The sequence below is a fragment of the Schistocerca gregaria genome, chromosome 2 (assembly GCF_023897955.1).
Source record: "Schistocerca gregaria isolate iqSchGreg1 chromosome 2, iqSchGreg1.2, whole genome shotgun sequence".
Taxonomy (NCBI): Eukaryota; Metazoa; Arthropoda; class Insecta; order Orthoptera; family Acrididae; genus Schistocerca; species Schistocerca gregaria.
The window spans coordinates 248896077-248912634 of NC_064921.1; the positions used below are offsets into that span (position 1 = coordinate 248896077).

Below are 16558 nucleotides of genomic sequence, written 5' to 3' on the forward strand. Positions count from 1 at the left end.
CTGCTAACGAGAGAAATAGAATCGAAGAGAGCCAGCAAACTGCTGCTTGTTACTATTATTCTGTACTGTACATTATTATTATACTGTCACTTTGTCAGAGACAGGCTACGTTTACGTTGAGTACAAAGATAATTGAAAGTTTCAGTTGTTTTAAATTGTGTCAACGTAAACACAGCACATCTCTGACTATGTGAGGTGGCAGTGCAAACACAAAGTACAGTGAAGAGTACAAGCAGCAAGTAGTGGTATGCATCATCTTTTCGATTCTGCTTCCCTTGTAAGTATAGGTAATAGCCTCATTTTTTTTAAACTTTTAACAGTTCCTTTTGCGAGAAACCAATTTTCATCTTTGCATGACGAGTATAACCTACATCCATTTGAAGGTGCTTGCTATTCTCAGTCCTTGAGTGTCTCTACAGATTTTAACTATTCCTCCTCCACGCCACGAAACATTTCCCTATCTCCCCCGTTACTAAATTAACTAGTTTACTTATGTCTCAGTGTTTGCCCGGCACTTCATCGCCGAGCGAGGTGACGCAGTGGTCAGCACACAGGACTCGCATTCGGAAGGACGAGGGTTCGAACCCGCCTCCGGCCATCCTGATTTAGGTTTTCCGTGATTTCCCCCAAATGGCTACAGGGAAATGCCGCGATGGTTCCTTTGAAAAGGCAACGACCGACTTTCTTCCCCATCCTTCGCTAATGCGACGGGATTGATGACATCGTTGTTTGGTCCCCTTCCCCAGATCAACCAACCAACCACTTTAGCAGTGTTCTCCACTATTTTGTTTTAGCTTTTCAAGCGGCGTGGTGCGGTTCTGTGGCGAGGCGGTTTCAGTGTATACCAGAATTCCAAACAAACTATAAATTCATTATTTAACTTTTTTTGAGGTGGTATTTAAAAAAATTTTACCACCCCTCGTGCATATTATTATTCAAGACATTGCCTTAGATTTTCAGCTTTTGACGTTTTTGTTCAGAGTGTAACGAGTGGTAAGTGCAGATATTTCTATTGGTGACTGAGGATGCTACACTTAAAAACATTACATCAGCATTTACATTTGCAGACTTAGAATTATAGCTATTTCAAGTTGTATGTGTTTAGGTTGTCTGCTGCCTCCAAAGAATGTGGCAACAGCAAGCCATTATAGCTTATTTTCCCCCGGCGGCAGGTCGGTTTTTGAAGTGCGGACACGTGGATGCAAAACGGTTAGTCTATACTGGCAGGTGGAGTCCACTTAGTAGTGCAATTACGACCGTGTAGGAAACAGTGTCGTGTTTGTGGGAACCTTGTTCGACGCAGGGAAAGAACAACCAACTCATTGCTGTTTGGACGTATTAAGGTAGGCCTACTACAAATAACGTATCTGTACTTCTACACGTTACACGCTGTATAAATGAATGCAATTGGTTGCGAGTGTGTGCAGCATTCTGGGTATAATACAAATTTCATTTAATTTTAAGTATTTCAACTACATTCGCGCCAACGTATTACTGGGCTTTGAAGACCTTGCAGTTGAGCGGCATAATCTACAGCCAACCTTCCATTCGAGTGGAGAGTTAGGGCCATTTCTTTCTTTGCTGTTTATCAATTGTGTTCTTGGCAGTACAAACGAACTGTCCTTGTCAACAAGACACTGACTGCTCGCCCGCAGGTAATAACGCGGCCGTGCTTTTGTTGCAGGATGCCGCCCAGACAGCTGTACCACAGGCCCAACACCGGATGGTGGTGACTCCACACGTCCGCTCCTTCTGACGAGGTAAGCCATTCAGCGCACACTGCTTTGGAACGGCGCGTCTCTTCTGGGAAGAGCAGTCGTGTGAACCAGAAATAATGAACTGAGTAGTCTCGTGCCGTGCGCTGCGTAGCAAGTTAATTAGAACAGTGGGAAGCGGCAAGGCGATGTTGTAACGCATCTGAGTGGTCGCTGCTACCGCATAATGATTTTCTTTCATTCTGATCAGTTGCTAAGTTCAGCAGTGTTAGGTAAACTGGTCTATTTCATTGACATATTTCGGCCAGTATGTAAGGTAACGTACTTGGTCTATACTTTTATTATGGTACTTATACCACGGTCTCACCAGAAGTAGCACATTAACTTACACTTGACGCCACAATGCTCACGATCACACCCAAACTACAGGAATCCATGCTATCCCGGCAGGGAGAGTCGTATGATGTCATAGGGAACCCGTTATGAAGACCTGTGACGAAGGACTACTAATGCGCGCAGTTTTGCCAACCGTACGCAGTGAGCAAAGAAATGTTATCTCTCAGGTTTCTCGGCGTGATTAATTAATGGTGTGCTTCCCGATGTTCCGCCGAATTGTCGTTTCCGTTTTATGTGCAATATTTCGTCGACCCACCCTGCCCAGCCGTTTTTTTCTTTTTTTTTTTTTCCAGGTGCTACGAGTTTTGCTGTTACGTGTATTCGTTTCTTGGACTCCAACCAGACTGCGAACTATATCTCGCCGACATCACTTCACTCTACGGCAATGAGGCGTTTCGTAATGAGGAGAGGTCGCTGGAAGAAAGGTCGACTTCTCAGCACGCTAACCTTCCTAACAGGGTGTCGAGATGAAAAAGTTGGGAGGGAATCGATCTTTCATCAGTAATAAATAGCGGTGCCAGTCCAACAATAATAGTTCACAGTCTGATTGAAGACCAGGCAGCGACTTGTGGTCGAGCGGTTCTAGGCGCTTCAGTCCGGAACCGCGCTGCTGCTAGGTAGCAGGTTCGAATCCTGTCTTGGTCATTGGATGTGTGTGATGTCCTTATGTTAGCTAGGTTTATGTTGTTCTAAGTCTAGGGGGCTGATGACCTCAGATGTTAAGTCCCATAGTGCCTAGAGCCATTTGAACCTTTTTTTGAGCACCTGAAGAATACAGCTTTGTCGATCGTTAAAATATTGTTCAGAAAATAGAAACCACAATTCAACTTAACTTTGCCAGGCACTCAGCTGTGAAAGGCAGTGTGGTTAATCACACAAAAGCGCACAATCACTCATCATCTGGTCTTCCAGAGATCAGGCAACAGAATAAAAAACCAATTAGTTTTGCTGATGTGGCCAATTGCCATATATTAAAAAAAATTATTTTATAAGTTCAAACAGCTGTTACTCGCTGCAATATACGGGGTGGTCAGAAACAGTTAGAAAAGCTTGTAAGCGAGTTACATGATAGCTTGTGCTGAGAAATAATAGTTAAGAAAAAAATTCTATACGTTGCGCCGTTTCCGAGTTAATCAGGAATTACTCGCCCGTCGTGGCAATATTTGCATTTCCTCGGATCTGGTCGAAGGATGGAGGTAGCACTTTCACTTATTTTACGAAAATTCAGCACGTATTCGCGTCGAGATATTTTGGTTTTCTTGTTTTCTCATTTCGTTTTTCGCCAGTTAAATCATATGAAACACTCCACTGCGTGTCTGGAAAGATCTTCAAGTGTGTAGTATGAGCACATTGACAATTTTTGTCATAAATTATTTTCGAATCATTACCTCTCTCTGCGTAGGTATGTGAACGTAATTAGCAAATGCATATGTGGTGCCAGTGGAGCTCTTTTATCGGAGAGAGTTTTATTCGTCTATATCAACCGGCTCTGGGATACTTTTCGCACTACTACTACTGCACAAATATCTTCAGCAGCCAGTAAATGAGGATAGAGTGATAGCCTTCTGCACTTCTTTAAATTTGTTGGCATTTGGTATATACACCATGCCTTCAGCTCCATATTACTTCGGTAGTTTATCTGATGATAATAAACTTGGGTTTGTGGTGATGCACACAGACATTGATAAGTGCAGGTTACAATTTCTTACAGAGCTCATGATTCTCCTGTTAGGTTGTGCACTTTCTGATGGGATGTTTCTCGGGAAATTGGTGCTTAGTTTGTTTCCGAGTTTCACGGATCATAATCGCAACATGTCACTACGCTATGAAACGTGTCAATAGCTTTACCAGTAAGACATAAGAGTATTTTCTCTATGAAAACAGAGATTTAAAAAAAATCTTTATCTACAACAAAATGTGTTATGTGTCACCCAATTCCCATTAAGGAATTCACCTATGTAGTAGAATGAGTTGTCAAGCATAAATGGTTTTAGTTAGGTTTTAAAACTTTCGTTGTCTTCCAGCACCTTTAACTCAGAACGGAGGTGGCCAAATATTTTTATGTTTGCATACTTCGCTCGTTCTTTGCAAGAGCAAGGTTAAGTTGTGGATAGTGGAGGCTGTTCATGTTTGTAACGTTATATTTGTGCATGCTACTACTATTTTCATTGTGTGCCGGGTTCTTCACAACAAACTTTATAACAGCGATATTCAAAGATTGTTGTTGTTGTGTCTACGTTTTTAAACTGTTGCTTACCAGAAATTGTAGAATAGACATCAGATATCACCCTTACAGCACGTCTCTCTGCAATGAGTAGCGTACTCTTTTTGTATATATGGAATCTACTAAAATAACTATTCCACACGATATCAACAAATGGAAGAATTCAAACTAAATACGCAATTCCTCTGTCTAGTATTTTTATTGGTGGAGATATATCTTGCCTTGTAGAGAATTGATTGAAGTACGGGTTTGTTTATAAATAATTTTTCTGCTAAAAGTCACGATTTTTTATTTACACACGACTCGTTTTGGGAAACGACTCCCATTTTGAAATGCGGTTTTACCTGTGTACTATACCTTTTCTGTAATTTTTTTACGAAAAAGTGGCATCGTACACAGAGGAAAACGCACTTGAGAATGGCAATCACTTCCCGAAACGCATCGTGTGAAATGTAAATAAAAGAAAATTGTGACTGGTAGCAAAAAAATTATTTATAAATAAACTGATTGTTTTCACAGTCGCAGGCTTTCATAAACCATTTCTGATGTGTCAAATCAGATGAGTGAACCATGTTTCGTCTAAGTTAAGTGACAGACTATTTACCGAGCATCACTCAATAACACTTTTGACTATCTGATTTAGTTATCCTCTGCCTTTTGGGCTTGATTCTGATATCTGATTTAGTTATCCTCTGCCTTTTGGGCTTGATTATGACTGTTAAGTGAAGAGGGCCGTAGGGGAGTTACCGCAATATTACTAGGAACACGGCCGTACGAAGTGGCTTGAAACACAGTTACTGCTTGCAACAAATGTTACGGCTATCTTAGAAGCCTTACGTGAGCTGGGGGCTTACGTCCAAGGGATCGGTGAGAAAACAAGGCGCTCGCGCAAATGTGCTGCTCGAGTGTCCCACGAGTGGACATCCAACTCGCGAAGAAATGACGTCACGCGCTTCCCACGAACTGCGATGCGATCACCGCGGAGCGAATAGTTAACAGGCAGCGCGAGCTAGAGAGAGAGAGACAACGGGATCACGTCATACCGCCTCACGGTCGTATTACCGATGCTGAAGTACAAGTAGGCGACTGGGAAGAAACCCTACAACGTGTTGAGGCCGGACACAGGGTAACCGTCCCTTCACCTCGCTCTCTTCCATCCCGGCGCTGCCCCTGATCCGTTCGTTGGCCGCCCAATTGATCTCGTATTATCTTTTGTTTCTTACATAGCACCGGTGAGAGAGAAGGAAAATCTAGCGGAACGACCGAGCGAGGTGGGGTAGTGATCAACACACTGGACTCGCATTCGGGAGGACGACGGTTGAAATCCCCGTCAAGCCATTCGGATTTAAGGCAGATGCTGGAGTGGTTCCTTTGAAATGGGCTTAACCGCTTTCGTTCCCCATCCTTCCCCAATCCGACTTTGTGCTACGTCCCTAATGATCGCTCTGTCGACGGGACGTTAAACTCGTTTCTACTGAAACTTGCATGGAGACGCCATCTCCGTTGTAACCTGGAATTGAATGAGAAAACTCTTATCATTGGCGATATTTTATGTGAACGAAACGTGAATATTGACGAAAAAACTCATTTCACTAGTTGTACCCACAGTTATAGTATTAATAAACCATTTCTGCATCAGCTACTGATATATCCTGCACACGCGAGTGGAAAATTTGACAAATATTATCCCGATAGTATCAGTGCAACAAAATCCACTGCTACAACATTAAGCGCACCGAGAATGGTTACGATATCAGAAACTTCAAAACCGGAGCTCTCTTCCTGAGTAGTGTTAAGGGGGAATTACATTCCACTGGTGTCTTTGCAGATGCCACCGTTTGAAAACCATAACGAAATATTTTGATGTTCCATCCCGTTCCGTGGCGTCCAGAGTGAAGTGACGTCAGTGGGCCCATAGAACGCTGACAGATAGCAGATTAAATCCTGTAAGTGTACTACGCGAAACTTGCGGCGATTGATGTATGCGCCTACAAATCGTAGCTAGTGGACCGGCGGGTGTAGTATCATCGACGTCATGAACGTTGAGCCTTTCGTCAACGCTTGCCCAGTCTCTTGTGTCTGCAGAGCCCAGTTCGCTTTTGCGTTGTCATCACGCTTCAGAGCATGCAGAAGCCGGCCCGCAAGAAACTAAAACTACTAACAGACCCTCTACCATTCTCCACACCTCCTAAAGCCTGATCCAGCTATCCTCTACTATGCACATCTTGCATGGATCTCCACCTCAGCAAAGTTCTGTAAGTCCATCCAAATCCTCGAAAGCCGTGCACATCCGTTTAGCTTCCCCTACGTGGATCCTCTACCGTCTCATCAAATTCCCACCCCTCCTCATCCACATCGAACACCACCGCATCTCCTATACTTCTGTGAATTACATTCCAATAATCCTAATGTCTAGGCGCGACAGTCTGGAACCGCGCGACCGCTACGGTCGCAGGTTCGAATCCTGCCTCGGGCATGGATGTGTGTGATGTCCTTTACGAACGTGTCCCACTGCCTCTACACCTATGCACATTCCGTAACCTGTCCCAACGCAACTTCAACCGACTCACTCTCCCAGACAATGAAATCCTCTCGATATTTATCCATCCTACTAGCTATAGCTTTTCCCACTTATTTCCACTCCATATCACATCCCTCCCCCCCTCCCTCCTCTCTCTCCTTTTCACTCCCTCCCTTCATCTCCGATAGTATTGCCCTGTCCACCCATCACTCTCTCCCTTCCTTTCCGTCTTTCCCAATATCTACCTTAACGTCCACCCTCTTTCTACAGATACCACCCGGGGGCTTGTAAACTTAAATCTCCTATCACCCAAACGCTTAATCTTCCCACGGCTTCTTCACCAGCGCATGTCCTTCAGCTCTTTAGTGAAAGGGCATTGCTTCATTTTAACGAGTGTTGCCATTTTATTTTCATGTTAAAGTTTTAATTGTCCATGTTATTCTTTTTATCTTTACCTGTCAGGCTTTGCGCATGTCCTTCAGCTCTTTAGTGAAAGGACATTGCTTCATTTTAACGAGTGTTGCCATTTCATTTTCATTTTGAAGTTTTAAATGTCCAAATCGTAAAGGGAGACCGAGAGATGAGTACACTAAGCAGATTCAAAAGGATGTAGGTTGCAGTAGGTACTGGGAGATGAAGCAGCTTGCACAGGATAGAGTAGCATGGAGAGCTGCATCAAACCAGTCTCAGGACTGAAGACAACAACAACAACAACAAATGTCCATGTCGGTCTTTTTATCTTTACCTGTCAGAATTTTTTCTTTCCTCCTTAATCTTTAAACGAAGAAAATCACTCTCTATGTTTGTAATGTCCTCTTCATTGTGTTGTAAATTCTTTTAAATTTTTGCCTCTATATATAAGTTTTGCCATTCATTCATTAATTTTTATAAATGTTGTAAGCTGAAGAGCGGGATACTGTACTGCTAGCAGCCCACATCCTCGACCGTAAGGGGCGAGGGGGATGAAATAATAACAATAAAGAAAACAAGCAGGAGCCGGGTTGCGATGTAAGCTACGCCGGATGGCTCTCCTCGGCCGTGGCGAAGTGTTCCCCGCGACCGCGGCCGGTAGCGGTGGGGGAGGCCCTAACGGTACCCGCGCCTCCGCCTGGCCGCTGCTTCGCCTCGCTCCCTACCTGCTGGGACCCCTGCGTCTTCTCAGTAAACGTCCACTCACTCTGCGCGGCAGATCATCGCACACTGTTGCGTTTTGGAAGGCGGCATTCACACAGGCCGTTCAGCGGAACAAAATGAAATAGAACGTATAGCCCTATTAAAATTACTTGATACTTACTCCATGCACTGAAGTGGGTTTCCTCCAGTCAGAGCGGTCAACGTCATGCCCGAACTGTTCGCTATTGCTGAACTGTCACAACGATTGGCGGTTTCACTTCCAATTCCTTGTCCTGCTTATTTCCTTGATGTGTCTGACTCCCGAATCATGGGTCTGGCGCTTTTATTTCGTATTTGGTCACACATGACAACCACACCAAAAGCAAGACGCTTACACAACTATCGTAATGAAAGACACACCTTTCATACGCAGCACTAAACAAACACTACAGGCTATTTCCGCACAAGACCCGATTCAGCGTCACATATACAGTTATAATCACAGATATCGGCTTACATTACTGCGTGAAGCAGAGTTTTTGAAGACCGTATCACCATGGCGACTGGGTCACCACAGACATAAATTACAACCACGTAGCCAATTATCGTGGCGTATCGCAATGGTTATCGCATAAAGCCGATTTCCAGAAAGTTATGGATTAGAATCTAGTCAAATGCAGCATTTTTTTAATTTCTAAATCTAATCAAAGAACTTTGATTATTAAATGGTTCAAATGCCTCTGAGCTCTACGGGACTTATCATCTGAGGTCATCAGCTCCTAGAACTTAGAACTACTTAAACCTAACTAACCTAAGGACATCACACATATCCATGCCCGGGGCAGGATTCGAATCTGCGATAGTAGCGGTCGCGCGGTTCCAGGCTGAAGCGCCTAGAACCGCTCGACCACATCGGCCCGCTTTGATTATTATTTTTGTTCAGTTAATTGGTTTAAATGTATCTTTTTATTTCTAATATTTTGGACGTCATTTTTACCGTCGTACTGACTTCTTATTTGCTCTTATTTTTCTGCCGGTAATTCTTTTTTCGTTTGAAATCTGCGTTTGCCGCCTGTAACCTGCAGCCAAGTCCCAACCAGGACTCCTCCATCAGTTGCTAACGGACTAGCTCGTATAGCCAGTGTGAGAATAGTTTCAGGTAAACAATGATAGCGAGAATTTACAGTTTTGCTTTTAGGCCTCAAACTGATTTTTTTCTGTCTTCAGTTTGTTCGCAGACGTTTGCTTTAGAACGAAGCGATCGTGATTTTATTTCAGCCGCGGATTGTTGATCGCCGTTTTCTGGGATACACTGCACATCACAAGGCTGTGGCTAGCTTGGGACATGAGTTTAAATTCAGGGCTACAAAATGGCACTTCATTCATTGGTCACTTAAAATAAGTTTTTAACAGGGCATCTCGCGTTTCCCACATACCTCGCGGCGACCACTTCCAACATTGCTCCGCACTTCTGAAGTGACCTTTGTGTTTGTGAGTCTCCTATAACCGAGAAGTAGCCGGCAGGCGAGTGGCAAAACTGTAGCGGCAAGTTACAGGCGTCAACTGTCAAGTAATTTTAATCGAATGATAGGGTTGTTCGTTCAACATCACTACTCTTATGTACAGAATATCAATGTGCCGACTTTAACATCAATATTTCAACATCGATACTGCAGTCTGTAAAACATCGTTACTTCTGTGCTATAGGTAAAATATCGACCTTAGATGTTGGCAAACAAAAAAACGGAGCTGTTTTTTTTATATCTGCCAGTAATTTATTCGTCATGTAAACAAATCTTCTTTCCTCCGTCTGTGTCTCGTATCAGTGCAACACATTTGAAACTAGACAAATTTGATCTTGAATCGGGGCAGTGAGGGAGAGGGGGATGGGAGTAATATTGCCCTAACAAAGGGCAAGAAAATTGCCTGTTTTTATAGCTAAGCTTGAACGCACGACTTTCGTTGTTCATTCGGTTCATACTTTCGTGGTGACAATTAATGTGAGAAACACATTATTATATTACGGGACAACACAGGAGTAAAATTTGGTTTATGTAGTGAACATTAAAAAGCAGTGCAAGAAAAGACTAATTAGCAAACTGGAACAGAAAGGCGCCCTTCATCACAGATCAGTTACTATCTGAAAGATCACCTTGTACTTATTAAACAAGATCCATTACAAGTATGGAATTACATTATCGGTTCTACCTATCCAAAGATAAAGTGCAACTGTACTTAAATGATATTGAGCTGTGTAGCCACGTCGTCAGCTTTTGAAAGACTGTTGGCAAAGCGGGACATGTTGTCTGTAAGGAATGCAGGAGACTGAAGAGGAAACTTTTCTCAGAAACGTCATTTTTACAGTCTGTAGACAAAATTTGTAGGGTCTGTAATGATAATTATTGCTATATTTATTCATTAATAAATAAGACGTAGGTGTATTCGTATGTTGCTTTTTACGCTATTTTATAAATTGATAATTTGACATCGATTTTAAAAACATAATGATAATGACATGGAAATCAGCATCACTGATTCGCCGACACCGCCCACCGCTGCCGGAGTGTCACCACCAAGCACTGTCGGCAAAAAAGTTTTGGCTTTGACGTTGTCTGCTACCATCGAAAGGTCTCCACTTTTTGTTGCACTCACTTGTGTTACAGTAATAGATGTTTCGCTTTTCGGTCTTCAAATTTTTGTGCGCTGGCGCATTGCCTAGGTCGCAGGAGGACGATTTTTTTTCCTTTAGGTGTTTCCCAAAAAATAGATGGAATATCTCTTTGTGAAAAATTATTTAGGTTTTCTATATCAGGAGAGACTAGAAACTACACTGTACATAAAGAAGGAGTTAGAGCACATGACGCGCCGAGCGAGGTGGCGCAGTGATTGACACTGGACTCGCATTCGGGAGGACGACGGTTCAGTCCCGCGTCCGGCCATCCTGATTTAGGTTTTCCGTGATTTCCCTAAATCGCTCCAGGAAAATGCCGGGATGGTTCCTTTCAAAGGGCACGGCCGACTTCCTTCCCCGTCCTTCCCTAATCCGATGATACCGATGACCGCGCTGCCTGGTCTCCTTCCCCCAAAACAACCAACAACAAGAGCACATGACAGATGAAGAACGAAAGATTGTACGATGCTTTAGCTTACTTAAAGGAGTGAACGAAATATAGTCCTGAGGATCTGAGAGGTTGCTGAGCACATCTCAGAATAAACGTCTTTCAACAAATGATTAGCTACAGAAATTTATATTTTTGCTCATTAAGAGAAACATGGTACCACGTATCATCTATTCTACAACGTAATTCATGTCTGGACGCGATCTTATGTGAAAGTATTCTTGACCTCACTATGTGTGTGTGTGTGTGTGTGTGTGTGTGTGTGTGTGTGTGTGTGTGTGTGTGTGTGTGTGTGTGTGTGTGCGTGCGTGCGCGCGCGCGCCTGATATTATATGGCCTGTCTGAAACAACTGTCTTTCTGAAACGTATCTGTATTGAATCTCAATTGTCTTGTGCACCTCTCGTTGTAATGCTTAACGGAATAAAAAAATAAAGTAACAAAGTTAAAATTAGCTGCATTTTAAAAGATAATATCAAGTATTAATTGTGTTAATGTATTATTTTGCGATAATATTTCGATTTAGTGTTTTGTTTCCTATACTTCGCGGAGCAAACATAGATGCAAGTTAAAAATACCCATGTGAAGGGCATGTTTAAACACGTACAGCCGGCCGCGGTGGTCTAGCGGTTCTAGGCGCTCAGTCTGGAACCGCGCTGCTGCCACGGTCGCAGGTTCGAATGCTGCCTCGGGCATGGATGCATGTGATGTCCTTGGGTTAGTTAGGCTTAAGTAGTTCTAAGTTCTAGGGGACTGATGACCTTAGATGTTAAGTCCCATAGTGCTTAGAGCCATTTTTTTTGGTACTAGTTTGTTACGTAATTTGTCGCGTACTCAAGTACGTTGGACGGCTTGCAGCTACTTTAAGACAGGAAGAAACATAACTTTCGCATCTTGTTCATGATCCAAAACATTACTCCAGCTCAACCGTTGTACCTGCAGCGAGGTGCGTCATATGGGCACGTCACATGTTCAACATTCGTTGTCTACTTTTCGGGTATTTTCCGACATCTGGGCCACATGTGTCTTACACTCGCCGCGTCATCTATGTCGCTTCGGGGGTTTTCAAACGCTGATAAGAATCACCCTGCAGATACTGCATCACCCTCAAGGAGTATGAGGTGACTGTCGTTATTGCTTGCCTGGGCTTCGCTATACAGCAGGGAACTGTGAAAGTTGACTAACGCGCAACCACATCTGCACTCACTTCGTACGACCAAGTCACAGGATGACGTACGGTGAAAGTTCGCATTCAGTTTGCGCGCGGCCGTAAAGGCAGGAGGCGCCAGTGTTGAGCAGACAGCTGCTGGGACGAGCCTCCTCTCTGGGAAGGCGACGCTGTCGGCGTGTAGGCCGGCCGCCTCGGCTTACCGCTACTTCTGGGGCAAAGGCCGCCCCCAAGGTCAGCGCCCGCCCGTGTCGTCTCCCAGCCAGCGTAGCCCAATTCCACCCGCGGTCTAGCTGCACCCTGCTGTGTCCGCTGCTGCAGGAGTTTGCCTTACATCGCGAAGTCACCTCGGGGTATCCGCTGCTCTGTCCTGGCTGAGCACATAACGAGATCACGATGCGTCGCTGCCTTACAATGCACCTGTTCCCAATTACAAGGGGAGGCCGCGAATTGTGAAATTCAGATGCGATTCATACTGCGCATAATAAAAGCTCATGGCCAGAGGTGTAATGTGGCAAAGCACCAAGATGCACTTCTCAGCCGTTGTCGAGAAAATCGACAGTTAAACGAAACCGTTTCCGCGAAATACTCTCTACGATTTATAATTTCCTACAGCGTCGTGGCGCAGCGGTAAGCGCTCGGGTTCTGACGAGTAGATGAAAGCCGTCTGATAATAAATTGTACAAATTCAAACCAGGTAATAAAGTATCCTAAAATGAGGAGGAGGATCTTAGTGTTTAACGTCCCGTCGACAACGAGGTCATTAGAGACGGAGCGCAAGCTCGGGTGAGGGAAGAATGGGGAAGGAAATCGGCCGTGCCCTTTCAAAGGAACCATCCCGGCATTTGCCTGAAGCGATTTAGGAAAATCACGGAAAACCTAAATCAGGATGGCCGGAGACGGGATTGAACCGTCGTCCTCCCGAATGCGAGTCCAGTGTGCTAACCACTGCGCCACCCCGCTCGGTCCTAAAATGAGTTTGTGGCTGGTTGATGTACCCAGTTAATAATTTATTTGATATAATAGCCACGGCTTCCAGCCACTTGTGTATTAAACAAAACTGGGCCTTACAGAAGCGTCCGAATTAACCCATGATATCATCGACATGGCGGAAATGACTACTTACAGCGTATACAAAATGATGACAATGACGTCACTGCATACACACGCCAACAAACGCTAACAAAAATAAAAATGACACAATAACATCTCACTACAAAAATAAAATGAAACTAACGGGACATCCGCGAAAAATTGGGGCTTAGGGCGCGGACAAACTAAATATACAACAATAAAAAAATATCATCCAAAGCAAATACTATAAAAAATTAAATTATTGAATTCCACTACACCAAGAAAACCAAAGGAATCGGACATTTCCCTTGACCTATATAGCTCAACTGCAAATAACAATACCAAAAAGCAACAACTACAACCCCAAAAAGGGGAATCGGACATTTCCATTAACCTGTACAGCTCAACCGCAGCTATCGATGCCAAAAAAACAACAGCTACAGCTCCGAAAAGTAGAAGCAAAATCAACAACTCAAAAACCCAAATACCCCATATTCACTACATCAATTAAAACACAACTGACCTACATAAATAAACAACACACAAAACACCAAAATTACTATAGAATAAAACCAAAGCCATACATTACTTACCAGCAAAAGCCTCCGGCAATACTACCTAGGTTGATTAGCGCACTCAGACACGCAAGCGCGCTGATGCAGGCGCACACACCCACATACACACACACAAACACACACATCACATATACATATCCATGATACGAGTCACCGGAACTCTCGTCAATGTCACGTTGTTGCCACAAACGTGACATCTAACGTATTCAGCAACAAAACGGAAAATTTGGAGGAACTGTATGACGGACGTCATATCGTCACCCATCTCAAAAGGTAGTTATCACTCGTGAATTCCACTGTCATACTCATACCCAACAACAAAAGCAATCAAAAAAATTAGACTTCTTTCCGTACAACAAAAACCAAACTAATCAGACCTAACAAACTCCAAACAAACAAAAAAGAAACAAAACCAAACAAACACCTTAATAACTCACTGAAAACACTTCTACGATCCACGTTATCGCGCCTATTATCTAAACTCAAAAGCACGTTAGTACGATGACAACGAAAACTCAGATGAAACCAATACCACACGTTAAAATCAACACATCCACATTCACCACCGGAGGGCACCATTAAATATAACAACACGACATCTACAAACAAAACCAACTCAGAAACCTGGTGACATAGTGACGGGTCAAAGCAGACGGGTGCAACCAGAAGGCTTCCGTTGACCTCAAAATTGCATTAGAGTTGATGTACGTAGTACCTTTGCGCAACAATATTGTCAGAAGACAGAACTAGTAACTTCACCGAGATTTTAAAAGTAGCGCAGCGCAACTATTGATGACCCCAGAGCAATGGTCGGCAGACTGTTCATCTCAAGAGCCATACTGACATTTGGGGCCGCACCTCGGGCCACGTTTGCACTGATATTGTTATTAAATTCGTAACCGACATAAATATGTTATGAGCCCACAGTGCACTAGCTACAGCAGGCGCACGATAAGATCGCCGATGGCCCACAAGTACTTTTCGGTGAAAGGCGACGCCGTTCGGAACACTTCGTATCGACTGTTCTCTGTTCTAGATTGCTGCCACCTTCAGCGATCACCAAGTTGTGACACTAAAATTGCCTGACGAAGTGTTGATGCGTTGCGTGCTTGAGCGGATGGTTAATTGATTAATATTAGTAATTGTGCTTAAATTTGAATGCATTGTGGAACATAAGACACAGTCACAAATGTTTAATAAATATTTTGAATGTCATTTCCTCTTCTACTCAATGCTTTGTATTACAGTAGTGCCGGCCGGTGTGGCCGAACGGTTCTAGGCACTTCAGTCTGGAACCGCGCGACCGCTACGGTCGCTGGTTCAATCCTGACTCGGGCATGGATGTGTGTGATGTCCTTGGGTTAGTTAGGCTAAAGTAGTTCTAAGTTCTAGGGGACTGATGACATCACATGTTAAGCCCCATAGTGCTCAGAGTCATTTGAGCCATTTTTATTACAGTAGTCTTAATTTAATTACACATTCGTTGCTATAAATACAATGCGCAGCCACAAGAAGCTGTGTGACTTCCGTTTGAAATTGAAATTCGTGTGTAGCAGCTAAAAGGTATGCGGCTTGCGCGCCCGTAAGGTGTCAGTAATGGAAGACAAGAACAAAACATTCCTCCCTCACATCCTCTAGATCAGGAGCGGACGCACTGCTAACCCATCTGCCCGTGAGGGAAGCGGCCAACTTAACTTACTTGCCCACGACCAAATTCATCAACGTCACTTACAGTTAAGCACATCATAAAATACTGCTATATGTGCATGTCTTACTAAGCAGGAAAAATACGCTCTTTAGAAGCACTTAAACGTTAGTCGTCGTGTTTTGGATACGACTGTTGGTTAGTAGAGACGCATTATTACAGAATACGGTTGAGAACCGCGGGCCGCACAAATACTTGATTCGGGCCACATGCGGCCTGCGGGCCACAATTTGACGACCGCTTCCCGAGAGAATGATGATGGTATCGGTTCTGCGTGCAGTACTTGCCAGGGACTAAACGCGCACGCGTTGCCGCGTACGCGACAGGAATTAAAGGGGTCCGCAGGCTCAGAGAGGGAGAGCAGCTGGGTCGTCGGCGCGACTGTTTGTCATTTTTAAAGGGGAATAAAGAACGGCGGCCGAGCCGGGCTTTAATTTAAAGGGAAGCAGCCGCGCGCTTATCTGGCGCGCACTTTATCGGAAGCGGCCAGTGCTTTCACTGCCTGGCGTCCACTCTCGTGTGCAGATATAGACCGGTGAGTGCTGCATATTGTTGGCAGCCAGTTCTCATTTCCACGCTAAACCGATTGCGATCTTAACGCTGTTTACAGAGGATGAAATTTACGACTACAGAAACGTCTTGCAGCCAGTTCAGTGTTTTGATTTTTCTTTCCGCGATTCTTTAGGTTGCGTAGTTGTCTTCGTGAGGTGTCAAATGCAGTTTCCGTGGCTCGCTGTTTCGGCTCCAACCTAACTGAGGACGAAAAACGCTGTTCGACAACCTGTTTCCCGGCGTAATTGAATATTAAAACAGTCTCACGGCAATTCAGGACCAAGAAAAAGGTTATGTCAAATAAAAGAAGTGTGGAAAATACTCTTATCCAAAAAACGCGTAAATGGGCATTTTACAGGGAATGAACAAAAATATGGGAAAAGGTAAAGGTAACACAA

General features: G+C 44.0%; 1 protein-coding gene across 1 annotated transcript in view; it reads left to right on the top strand.

The window, feature by feature from the left end:
- The window catches only part of LOC126336785 (uncharacterized), a 1589831-nt gene that overhangs the window by 1253443 nt on the left and 319830 nt on the right, over nt 1–16558 (top strand). The window contains exon 6 of the mRNA XM_050000805.1: nt 1685–1760. The gene's annotated coding sequence lies outside the window, so the exon portion shown is untranslated. The remainder of the gene's footprint in view (nt 1–1684; nt 1761–16558) is intronic.